We start from the raw sequence: 11,614 nt of genomic DNA on the forward strand, positions 1-11,614 counted from the left end.
CTGGGAATGCAGGCAAACATCTGACACAGCCTTCGCTGGAATGTTCAGCACTTCATACACGCTCCATTATTCCACATCTGGGGCCAAGCTTTGTGCAATCTCCGTGGGGCCGGCAAGTCTGGATCTGCTGCTGTGTGTCCTCATGTGTTTGGGCTCAGGACACTATTGGGAAATCACAGCTCACCTTTGTGCCGCCTCAGGAATGAGCAGGGAGGGAGGGAGGTGGAGTCTTATTTCAAATGCAGGGCTGGTGCTTATTTGACAGGAAAGGGGGGTTGTGCATAAAATGCACCTCATGCCTTGGGATTTCACATCAAGTTGTAGTCCTGGCCACTCTCCCACTTCATCTGTAAGTAGGTTAGAGGAATATCCCTGAACCTGGATGGGAGGATAGGTGACGCCTCATGAGTTGCTGCTTGCACTGTGTGGCATTTGGAGCCTGGTTTTGCCTGTTAAGAGCAGTTTGGGACACGGGACTCCTCTCTACACTTTCAGCCCTGCTATATCAGGGGTTAGTGACTTACACCCCAAAAAAGGTCTCAAGTAGTAGTCCTGTTACCCTGTCATTTATGGGTTTCACAAGGAGCCTGTGTTCCACAATGCCTCGTGAAGATACCTGCTGAGATTCAGGGTCACAGTTTCCTAATTGTTGATTCCAGATTCTGCATATTTACGTTTTATGGTGAGAGGCTCCAGAATAGTTTGGTAGAACTCTTAATTCAACTTTCTAAGGTGTGCAAATTAATTTCTGCCTCTAAGGGTATGGAATCTCTTCAACTCCTCCCATCTGGCAATGATGACATTTTGCACTTGCACAGAATTTTCTATTGAAACTTAGACTTTATTCTTAATTCTTAATTATGCTACAGTCCTCCCTCTTTATGCTACAGTCCTGCCTCCTTCCAATTTTTTTTTTTTTTTGGCTGTTTCCCCACATATAAGCATCAAATTTGAGTAAGGGACATTGCATCTGGTCACTAAGTACTTTTTAAAATATTTGGGCCCTGAGCATAAGCAAAATGGAGGCCAGTGGGTCTGCCAAGTCACCCTGCTCAGCATGGATGGGGTATCAGCACACAGCTGGACTGAATCTGTGGCAAGGTTGAAAACATACCCCAGAGTGACCTCTCCCTGGGGGCGGTTTTCATCTGCAAACATCTTCCAGTAAAAAGCCCCAGGGCTCACAGGATCACCTCAGTGAAGACAGAAGTCACATTCTTGTAGTTGAAGATAATGGCTTTTCTGCCTCCCAGGCCAGAGCTCTGCACGAGCCTCTTGGCTTCCTGGTTGGTGGGTAGGACAATTGGACCCCTCCTGCAAAAAGGTCTTGGCCCCAAGCAGCCCTCATTCATGGGCCCTTGACCAAGAGCTCACCAGAGCCTGGCACAACCTGGCCAGCAGCCTGTGGAACGAAGACGGCGGAGCCTTTCTGTGAGGATGCTGCTGGAAGGTCCCACGGGCACGTTCGGGTCCGGCCTTGGGAATCATGGCCTGAGCTTTCCCCTGCCTCCTCAGAGATTCAAGGGCTGAGTCATACAAGCAGCCCCTCACTCACAGGCAGATGACGGTCCCCAAGTTTGCCCACAATTGGATTTGAGGAGTTCGGAATGCACTTTCCCAGAGCAACGATGTCATGCATTATAGGTAGGTTTCCAGGACAGCCCACTGGAAACCTGTTTAATCCATCCGCGGGTGGACTGTGGCACCAGCATGTTCACGGAAGAGAACCTCACTCATGGCAGGCTTTCTAGAGGAAAATACCAGGGGGTCAGGAACATCCCTGCCCTGTTTCAGGACTTCAAGTAGAGGCTGTGCCATTGCAGCCTGAGGGCCCCAGTAACGTTCACTGGCCACTGCTAGGTGAGAAAAGGCCTCTCCACTCTGGGTCAGACACAGGGACTCCCGTCTCCTAGGCCAGCTCCAGTGAATGTAGGCTCTGTCTTTATCAGAGACTACCTGTTATCTGTTCTCCCTAATAGAGAGCAGATTGGCCCAACAGAAGGGGGTACGCCCTGTGCTTTCAGCTTTCCAGGAGGAAGTCTGGATCAGCCACACTCCCGTCGCCTCCTGATAACAAGTGAGAAGATGGCAGGATTGTGGCAAGGCCCCTGTGTAGCTAGGGCCATGGCCGCATGAACCAAGGGCAGCTAGGAGCTGGGCCAGTGGGTCACGTCAGTGGGACCTGGACATTCACTGCAGGTAGTGAGCTCTCCAAGGTGCCCCCCCGACCTCGGACAGTATTGAGCACATCGTGGCCCCCACTTTCTCACAGTGGGGCGTGGGCCTGTGTGTAGCAGAATCACCCAGGGCTGGTGGGTGATTCCCAGCCCCACCCCAGACCGATGCCAAGTCAGAATCTTTCTGGTGGGGCCTCAAAATTTGCATTTTAAACAATTTCCCAGGGGTTCATGTTTCACCCTGCTGTTGAGAAACAGTGGGCTGGAGAGAGGCCAGAGGCTGGGGTTCTGTTGTGTGGCTCATGAGCTGTTGTCAGGGCTGGGCCCCTCTCTGAGCGTCTGTCGGGCAATCAGGTTTGTTTCCTCCTGCGCAAGCGATGCAGAGACATCAACTCACCTCAGCGCCCGGTGAGAGGGGGAGCTGCCTAACTGAAGCTTGAGAAAGTGGTCTCACTTGGATCTTAAAACAGGAGCACCTCCAATCGGATGCTCGGTCACTCCTTTGAGTCTGGAGCTCTTGGTCATGTAGCATCAGAGCTTCCAGAACAATGGCATCAGGGGACCAGAGGAAGTGACACTTCATGAGTCTTTGCAATGGCTGCCCTTTAGGAAGATTGTAATGCAGCATCTATGAAGCAATTTGCTAATAAGTACTGAACAATGTCACACCCATCTCAGTGCCCATGGTGAGATTCTGTCAGCATAGCTAATCTTTGGAGCCCTGTTCTCTGGGCCTCTTGGCTTCTGGAGTTTTCCGCAGCATTCATGAGCATGACTTCAACTCAGTTCTTGGGAGCCTTGCCTAGTGATTGTGTACTGGGGCCAGGCAGGCCAGCCTGTGTGCTGACCTCACTAGTTAGGAAGGGGTGGGGTGCAGCTCTCCAGGGTGCTGACTCAGTGCAGGATGGGAGCAATGAGCATGCTCAAAATGCGGGCAGAAGGGACGCTGGACAACCCACCCCCCACAAACACACCCCACCCTCCTCCCCCAGCCACTTTTGAAGTGTGGAAGTACTCCCTGGAAGGAAGACTGAGCCCTGGTGCTTTCCAAAGCCGTCAACATAGATTAATTTACCTTTCACCACTTCATGCTGTAAACGGCTCCCCATTGGACCAAGAAACTTGCTGGGAGAATCTGGACAAATCTTGCTACTTTCAGGGACAACTATTTTGCCAGTCTGGGAAGGCGCAGTAGAGGGGGTTGAGCTATATTTGGATTCAAATGATGGTTCAGCTTTGGAAGTTGCCCTGGCAGAAAGAACAGTGCCTGCGTTCAGCTGTGGGTGAACGGAGACATCAGCCTTCTTGGTCAGCTGTATGTTCCTCTTTCCCAGGGCACCAGTGGTTCCCACTGCTGACTCATCCCCAGGGAGGAGAGGAAAGAAGTGGGCTGCCTGCCGGGCAGACTTCTTGCCACTGATGACAGACAGCACAACGGTCTCCCCACCCCCACAGGGACTCCTACTCCCAAGTTCAGGTTTGACTCCAGTGCAATAGAAATAGTCACTAGATAAGCACCTGGACGAGGTACTAAATGCTCTCAGCCTTTTCCCGATCCCCTGCTTTTCTCAGCCAGCTCCTAACAGGTTGAACTCTGGCTAGTGCTTTTCTCCCAAAAAGCTCACGGCTTTGCCGATAGTTGCTCAGCACACACCCACTGTCCCAGTGACCCAGAACTTGTCATTCCCACTTTTCAGTGGAGGGATTCCTTCTGGGAGAGGTCAAAGGGAAGTGTGTGAGCCAGTGGTCTCACGTAGCTAGCCAAAGCACCATGTTGGCCACATTCATGGAGCGATAGCACCCAGCGTGAGGTCCAGCTAGTTAGTCCCCATCTGGACATCATGCTCAGCCCGGGGACACCTTGCTGGAGGAGGAACCCCAATGAGCTAGAGCATGATGGAGGAGAACGACGGGGACGGAGGAGGTGTGGCACCGTGCATACAGATGAGCAGGACGAGGCCGCTGAGATGGTTTAAACTGAAACAGGGCAATAAAAACTTGGTGGTGGGATTCATCTTATTCTGTTTTGTTCCAAAGAAAAATGGAGATAAATCACCAGGGACAGGAGAAATTCATGCCAAAGCCGCTTGTCCTGCCTCCCTGGGTGGGAGGCCAACACGTCCCTTCCAGCTGGAAGACTCTGAACCTGTGAAATGACTGCCCACACTCTGGCGAAGCTGATCTACAGACCCTGGAGGCCACTTTCCCTTGGCGGGGTCACCTCGTGGGAGGCCACGCTGCACCTTGAAAAGTCATGAGCAGAAGCTTTAGGAGACTCATCCTCACCTTTGGGTGTAGGGCCCATGGTTGCTTTGGGCAGCATCTGTTTATTCTTCTTGGATTTGTCCATCGGCAGGGCACTGGCGCACCAGGACAGTCACCTAAGGACAGGTTTTCAGTGGGAGTTAAAGCAAAGTTCGTCGTTCCGGAAAGCTCTGGCAAGGACTCTAAAACGGGGTGCCCAGATCTGTGTTGTGCAGGGGCTCCTCGGAAGCCCATGCGCCCGCCAAGTCCAGATTGGCCTTCCTGCCCTCCATCAACTCTTCTCTGGCCTTTGCTTTGGCGATTGAACTTTCCCTCCCCTGAACTCTCAGCGCCCGTGGGGTTATAAACGCTGGCCGCCACCTGCCCCATAGAACAGTGGGCTGTGTTTGTTTGACTCTTGGGCTAGGCTGTGAAGCACCTCCTGGGGTGCATGTGTGGGGTAGGGTGGGGGTGCTTCTTCATCTCTGGAGCGCTCCAGGGCCCAGCAAGGGCTGCCACTCAGTAGGAACTGAGCTCGTGTGGGCTGATGGAGTTGAATGGGTGAGGGGAAGATTCAGAGACCTGTGTCTTAGGGGAACCTATAATTGAGGACCACAGCCCACGGCCCCATCCACACTGATTGGCCTCTGTCTGCCTACTTGGCCGAGGCAGGTAACGGTGGTGGCATCCAGGTCTCCCAACTGAAGGCACGGGGCCTATACTTTGCATTGAGAGAAAAGGGGACCTCATGGCCACCCCACAAGCCCTCAGGCCCACTGAGAAGCAGCTTCTTCTCGGGGAGCCAAAGCCCCATCGTAGGGCTGCATTCATCTGCCCTGGGCACCCTAAGCCGCGTACGCAAGCACCGAGCGTAGGGAGAAGCAGCCAGTAGGCTTTTCAAACATGACTCCCTCATCCCTGATTTGCAAAAGGCCCCGACACTTTTCAGGGGGTGTTGAGGAGATGGCGGGCTGAGTGCCCTCGCTCCACCGGCAGCTAGGCTGCTGCCTGCTCTGCCACTTATTAGCTGTGTGACCTTGGGCAAAATGCTTCACATCTCTGCTTGGGAATCATAGCCCTGTGTAACTTCAGAGCAGTTTTGAGAATTAAATGACTAATATGTTAAGACAGTGTAAGTGTTTGCCATTGTTGCTATTCTAAGTCTGAGCCCTAGAATAGCCAGCTGCTCAGAAGGTCGAGTGATGTGTGCTGGCTGGCCAAGAAGGCTTTAGAGACAAATGTGTGCCACGCAAGGAGGCCAGCAGACTCTACGGCAGCCTGCTGACGCAGTGCAGGGGGTCCTCACCCGGACTCTGGCCCTATCTAGCTGGGTGACCTTAGACAGGTCACTGAACCCAGCTTTGTATCTACTTCTGCATCTTCCTCCAGCAGAGTAAGCAAGGCAGGGCTCCATGACACCTGAAAACACATAGCTACGTTGTGCCTAATTTATTGGGTCTATAAAACGCATTTGTTTCTAAGGCCCATGCTCTCATCCTCGAGGCCAAAGTCTTCAGGGGTTCCCTCTCGCCTGGACTCGTGACTTCCCTCCTCTGGGAAAATGTTTGCCCAACATTTACACGAAGGGAAGGTGCTCTCTACACGGTAGCAGTTGGTTCAGGGAAAGGCCAAGGGAACACACTGTGCTCGGAGTCTCCCTCAAGGTCAGCACACCCCACAGCAGCACACAGAGCGGGAGGCTCTGCCGCCACAGCCTGACTTCCCTGTGGGGCCACCTGGAGGGGGGGGTCTTCTGCTCACATCAAACCTGCCACCCTGGCTACAAGGAAAGCAAGACAGGAAAAGGAGGCCACCAGATGCTGAGGACAGAGCACAGACCTCCTCATCCTGCCTTGGGTGACCCTGGGCCAGTGACATATCCTTTCTAAATGTCTGTTTCCTCATTCCTCCAGGTCGGGCTCCATGCCCTCCAAGGATCCATCAGGGCTGCTGTTCTTTGATTCTAATGGTTCTTGGCAAGAATGTTAGGTAGGGATGCTGGGTGTGGGGACAGAGTCCCAGAGAGCAGTTTCCAGGCTCTCAGCCTCACGTGGAAAGATGCTGGCTCGGGTGTTAGATGGTCATCAGCTGTAATCAGATGGCTATCCGCTGTGGCTGGGTGGCCGTCAGCTGTTACCTGTTAGCCATTAACCACTAATATAACTGCCATGGCTGGGCTAGGGGGTTGGTTGGTTGGTTGGTTGGTTGGTTTGTTGGCAGAGAAGCAGACAACGGATTGCGCATCGTGTGGCTCCTGCTTCCTGTATCTCCAACCCAGCCGCCAGCGAGAATATAGTGGTATGAATCCCCTATCCATGGCTCCGTTGGCATTCCTTTTTGGCCTCACCATGTCCTGGGTTCTGTGCGGAGAGCGGGACCGGAGACCCTGCATGACACTGGGGTCCCCCTCTTCTTCTTCGTTTGCCCACATCTTATGCCACCTCCTCAGAAGGGGCTCAAAAGCTTGCCCATCACTGGTCTTTGTGGTTGCCCCTCTGGGCCTTTCTGAGGACTTGTGAGGATTGACAGAGGAGAGCATGGACTTTGCAGCCAGACAGACCTGGTTCAAATCCCGACTCTGCTAACTGGGTTACCTCAGGGAAGTCACTTCCCATCTGAGTCTCAGTTTCTCCTCTGTGAAATGGGGAAAATTATGCCTACCTTTTGGGATTTTTATTTCAATGAGAAAGATATCCTGGTGCATAGAATGTGCTTAATAAATAGTAATTGGAATTATTAGGGATGTCTGTTCCGTGACTATTTCCTGTATGCTCAGTGACAATTGGCTGCAGCTGTTTTCTCATGGGTACACATGTGAGAAAAATGGTGGGTGGTCAAACAGGCTTACACCTGTCTTTCATCACAATGTGATAAGGTAAAAGATAAAATCTATGGCTTATCAGCTGGCTCCAAAGGAATTTCTAAAAGAGAAATTCTAAAGTAATATGAGCATACTAGATCATTGCTTCTCACTGTGGCTACGTTTAGCCGTGTCCCACAATCAAATACATCTTTAAGGCTCTGAGGTTTGTCACCATCGAGACCTCTTAGAGGAAAGTACCAGGAGCTTGTCCCAGCCACTTACATCACGTCTCCAACCTGTACCCTCCCCACAGGGCCCAGGTGACTCAGCAGAGAGCTGCAGCCTGCTGCACGAGGCCCTCAATGTCACATGGTGCAGGGCAAGCTGGGGCTAGCCCGGGGACTTGGCCGAGAGGCTAGGTCTCTGCTGATTCACTGGGGAAGCCCAAGACTTCGAAAGTCACTTAGTTCTCCTTGTCTTTTGATACCTATGAACCCTGTTGCTGATGGGGTTAAAATGGGGGACACATAGTTTATCTATGCTGTTAGAAGTCAGTGTAGGGGTGACCCTTTGAAGGGCAGTCAGTGACTTAAGAGGGACACGCAGGGCTTCTGTGTTCTGGGAATGCTCTGTGATTTGTTTAGGGCATTGATTATATGGGTAAGTGAAATCCTTGCGATATATGCACTTTCCCTATGTATGTACATTGTGGTTGAATGATAAAAGCTGGGCCATGTAGGATTTGAGGGCATTCGTGATATAAGCTCATCTCAAAGGCTGCTCCTACAAGAGGCTCTCACACTTATTGCTCATCTCTGTCTCAGGAACGTTACTGTCATACACCTCCACCAACCTCCCACGTTAATACCCTGTTCAGTTCTTTTGTCAGCAGTTTTATGGGTCTGTGGGTTCCAGCAAAACTGTTGACATCAACATATTGTACCCACACTATGCAAGGGCTTCTGGACATGCCAGGGACAGAGTGAATGCCAGGGCGGTGGGAAAGCTGGGTCCTCCTGCCCTCAGCACCACGATGATATCATTTCCTCCAAACAGGACTCACTCCCTTAAAGCCCTGTCCAGGTTCTGCACTTACCTGCCCAGGTGAGTCAATGAGCTCATCTGAGCTTTGAGGCCGTTGTCCTGGAAAGAGGAAAAAACACTAAACAAATATAAAGTAGTACCCGAACTTCCCAGCTCAGGTGGAGTTTTTCACCTTTAACTCCATGCAGGAAGGGCCAGTTAATGCTAGTGCATTACGGCAGACTGGGCTCCCATGTGCTAACATAAACGTGGCCAAACCCTTTGAACAAACACTGCAGGGAGGTTGGGCACAGAGGTCAGAAAATGGAACCGGACAGAGAGTGGGACACAGAGTGCTAGCTCGGGGCTAGAAACTGCATCTTTCCAACAAGATGCTGTGTGACTGAGGCAACTCACATGCCCTCTCTGGGCCCTGGGTTTCTTAAGCCTAAAGTGGGGGATTAGGTTGGAATAATTTCTATTCCCCTGGGGAAAAAAATGGAGTGAAATCACCATGCCCCTGTGAAGTGTCCTGAGGCAGAGTTTTCACTGGTTGGTTGGTTGGTTGGTTTTGTACTGTCTTGCTCTGTGTTGGACCACAGTAGAGAATAAAGCTGATCAGACCCAGTTCTTATCATCAGTCTGTGCAAAGCCCTTTCATGCTGGATATTATTTTATTTCTCATCTTTGATCTCCACTCCCATTGCCCCTCTCCTCAGTTGGCACCCACCATAATGTATTTGGTATCTTTTCTAGATATGTGTGTGTGTGTGTGTCTCTATAGGTGCTATCCTTGTGAAATATATAGCATTGTTTTGGAAATGTATTTTTAATTTACATAAGCGATAGCATACTAGGAATGCCATTCTGTGTCTTCACTCTGCTCTCTGTTTTATGATCCTTTCACATCGCTGTGTGTGCGTCTGGCTTGTTAATTCTTACTGATACAGAGGATTCCTTAGTATGTGGCTACCACAGTGTTCTTATCCATTCCTCTATTGATGGACACCTAGGTTACTCACACACGCACGCACAATGGTGAGCATTTCCACACACGTCCCCTTAAGACCTCAGAGAGAGTTGCTCAGGAACTGCCGCCTCATCCAGCCTATGTACAGTCACTGTCACTAGGTACTGCCAGATTACTACACAGCTGCTGAGTGCCTGGAGGCAGGGCCTGGAGAGGGGCCTCCTGAACAAGAGCGTCTTCTGGCTGAGTTGTCTGGCGCAGACTCTAGATTCTCTTCTCTGGGGAAGGCACATCTTTCATTGATTAGCTCTGATTTTGAGAGCCACGTATCCCCTTCCTTTACAGCCTGCACAATGGTTTGTAATTAAATGTGGTTTGATTTGCTCTGCGATCATCTTCTCTTCTCCTATCCTGCAAATTATCCAAGGGCAGGCACGGTGCATTTCTCATGCCCAGTTGTATTATGCCCGTACCTCAGATAGAGTGAATCCAGTAGAAGCTCAGCAAACAGTCCTTGGATTTATACATCAGTGAGAGAACTTGGGCTGCAAGGACTACAAATGAAGCCTGGGCAGGGCTAAGACAAGGGTGAGGGAGGAGAGGTGCCCGGAGCACAAAATTGAAGGAGACCTCACTGTTGGGTGCTGCCCTGCACGACACAACCTAAGATTACGGGTCTCTCTTGCCTTATCCTAGACCCTGCTCTGACCGCAGATACGTTTGCCATGGAAAAGCTTTGGACCTCAAGTTTAGAAACTAACCTGGTACTTTCCTCTCTCCTCTTTCTGCCCTTCCTTTCCCTTTTATTGAGTGTCACTGTGTGCCTGACCCTGTGCTAGGACCTGGCCTAGAGAAACTCTCAAGGTCACTGTCCAGTAGGGGACAGGGACAAGAAAATAATTATTATCATGCATAGAGATGAATTTAAAAAAAAAGAACAAGTTGTCACCCAGGACATTGGAGGCAGACAAGAGTGGGTGGTTAACTGGCGACTGGGATTGAATTTTGTCAAGAAAGCAGTGGGTGCAGGGTATCTGAGCAAAGGCCTGAGTCAGAACAACACAGTGTGCTCAGCGAGTATCTGTTGCTGGAGCGTCAGGTTCCAGGCTGGGAGGAGGGTAACATGTCTGGGGAGCAGGGAGGTGAGGCTGCAGCGGGGAGGGGTCACGGGGGAGACCAAAGTGGTGCCAGTTGGGTGCAGCTCAAAGGACGGGGGGCAACAACTTATCAAAGAATCGTAAGCAGTGGCAGGAACAAATCTGCCCTACAGAAGATTACACGTTTGGGTAAATGTGTGTAAATCCATAGCCCTGGGTATCCAGAGAAGAAGCAAAGCCTGTGGGGAGCCAGTGGGTAGGGCCTCACTGGGGTAAATGTAGCAAGAGCCCTTCTGAGCCCGAGCCCTCTCCCCTATGGAATAGGGGCCCCCAGCCTCGAAGTCGGCCAAGCTGTTATCCGGAATCAAGGGAGAAAGGCCCCTGGGCAAACTGTCAGCCTTGACTGGGAGATGAACGACATGTCCCTGCCACACCTAAACCCTAGGAAAGGCCATTCCAGCTCTCTGGCTGTCCCCATTCTCAGGAGGGAGGAGGCATGGCTGACACCTCTGACGGCACAGCCCTGGGCAGGGCACCTCCTCTCTGTACCTGTGCTCACAGGCCAGGACGGGGGAACTTTTCTTTCCTCTCTCCTGAAATGGAAACCTAAAAAGCATCCTTTTCAATGAGGAGTAGAACCGTCTTGACAGTGCCAGTGCCGTACTGAGGAAGCTTCATTACCTGAGGGAGAAATAATTATCTTTCTGCTTACTTACTTCAACATTGGCTTTGCTGAGGAGAAATTTTCGTTTCCTCTCCACCCATTTACTGAACTGGACTTTCAGGCTGGGCTGCTCTCTGGGAAAGTGTTTGGGGGTTACCGTTGCCTTCAGGTCTTTATTCTCCTCCTCCCACTGCCCCCACCCCCCAAGGCCGGTTGATTGGTTTGTTTTCTTTGAGTTTCTTCTTTGTCGCCTGACCTCAGATCTCATGCCAAGTGCCCAAGCTGAACACCGGTGCAGCTTCTGCTGTCCAACTTCCCCTTGGCTCTCCCCCTTCCAGAAGCAGCAGCAGCAGCAGCAGTCAATGCCCTGCCAGGCCCCCTCAAAGGGCCTCTGAGAAATCTATTGTCAGCACAGCCCTGTCCGACCAGGAAACCCCCAGGCTATATCTAGCTTCCTGGCAGAAATGAGCTCCCTATGCTTAGAAATGGTGCCAAAAGTTGGTCTCTAGTATCATTTCAGCATCGTCGGTGACACTTACTTCCATCCTGCCGCCCTCCAGTACCTTCATGCTCATCTTGAAGGAGTTCCAAGCTTTTGCAATCTCAGTGGAAGCAGGACTTGAGGACCTGTTTCAG

The 11,614-nt window shown here is 51.4% G+C and overlaps 1 long non-coding RNA gene across 1 annotated transcript; it reads right to left on the reverse strand.

Annotated features, from left to right (window-relative positions):
* Positions 1-4,206: 4,206 nt before the first annotated feature.
* LOC117037470 (uncharacterized) lies at positions 4,207-11,114 on the reverse strand. The gene is made up of 3 exons (XR_004425525.1): positions 11,031-11,114; positions 8,321-8,367; positions 4,207-4,558 (listed from the first exon to the last, which is right to left on the reverse strand). It is a non-coding gene; the product is annotated as an uncharacterized LOC117037470 (long non-coding RNA).
* Between the last annotated feature and the right edge of the window lie 500 nt (positions 11,115-11,614).

Source organism: Rhinolophus ferrumequinum, chromosome 18 (genome assembly GCF_004115265.2).
Source record: "Rhinolophus ferrumequinum isolate MPI-CBG mRhiFer1 chromosome 18, mRhiFer1_v1.p, whole genome shotgun sequence".
Classification (NCBI taxonomy): domain Eukaryota; kingdom Metazoa; phylum Chordata; class Mammalia; order Chiroptera; family Rhinolophidae; genus Rhinolophus; species Rhinolophus ferrumequinum.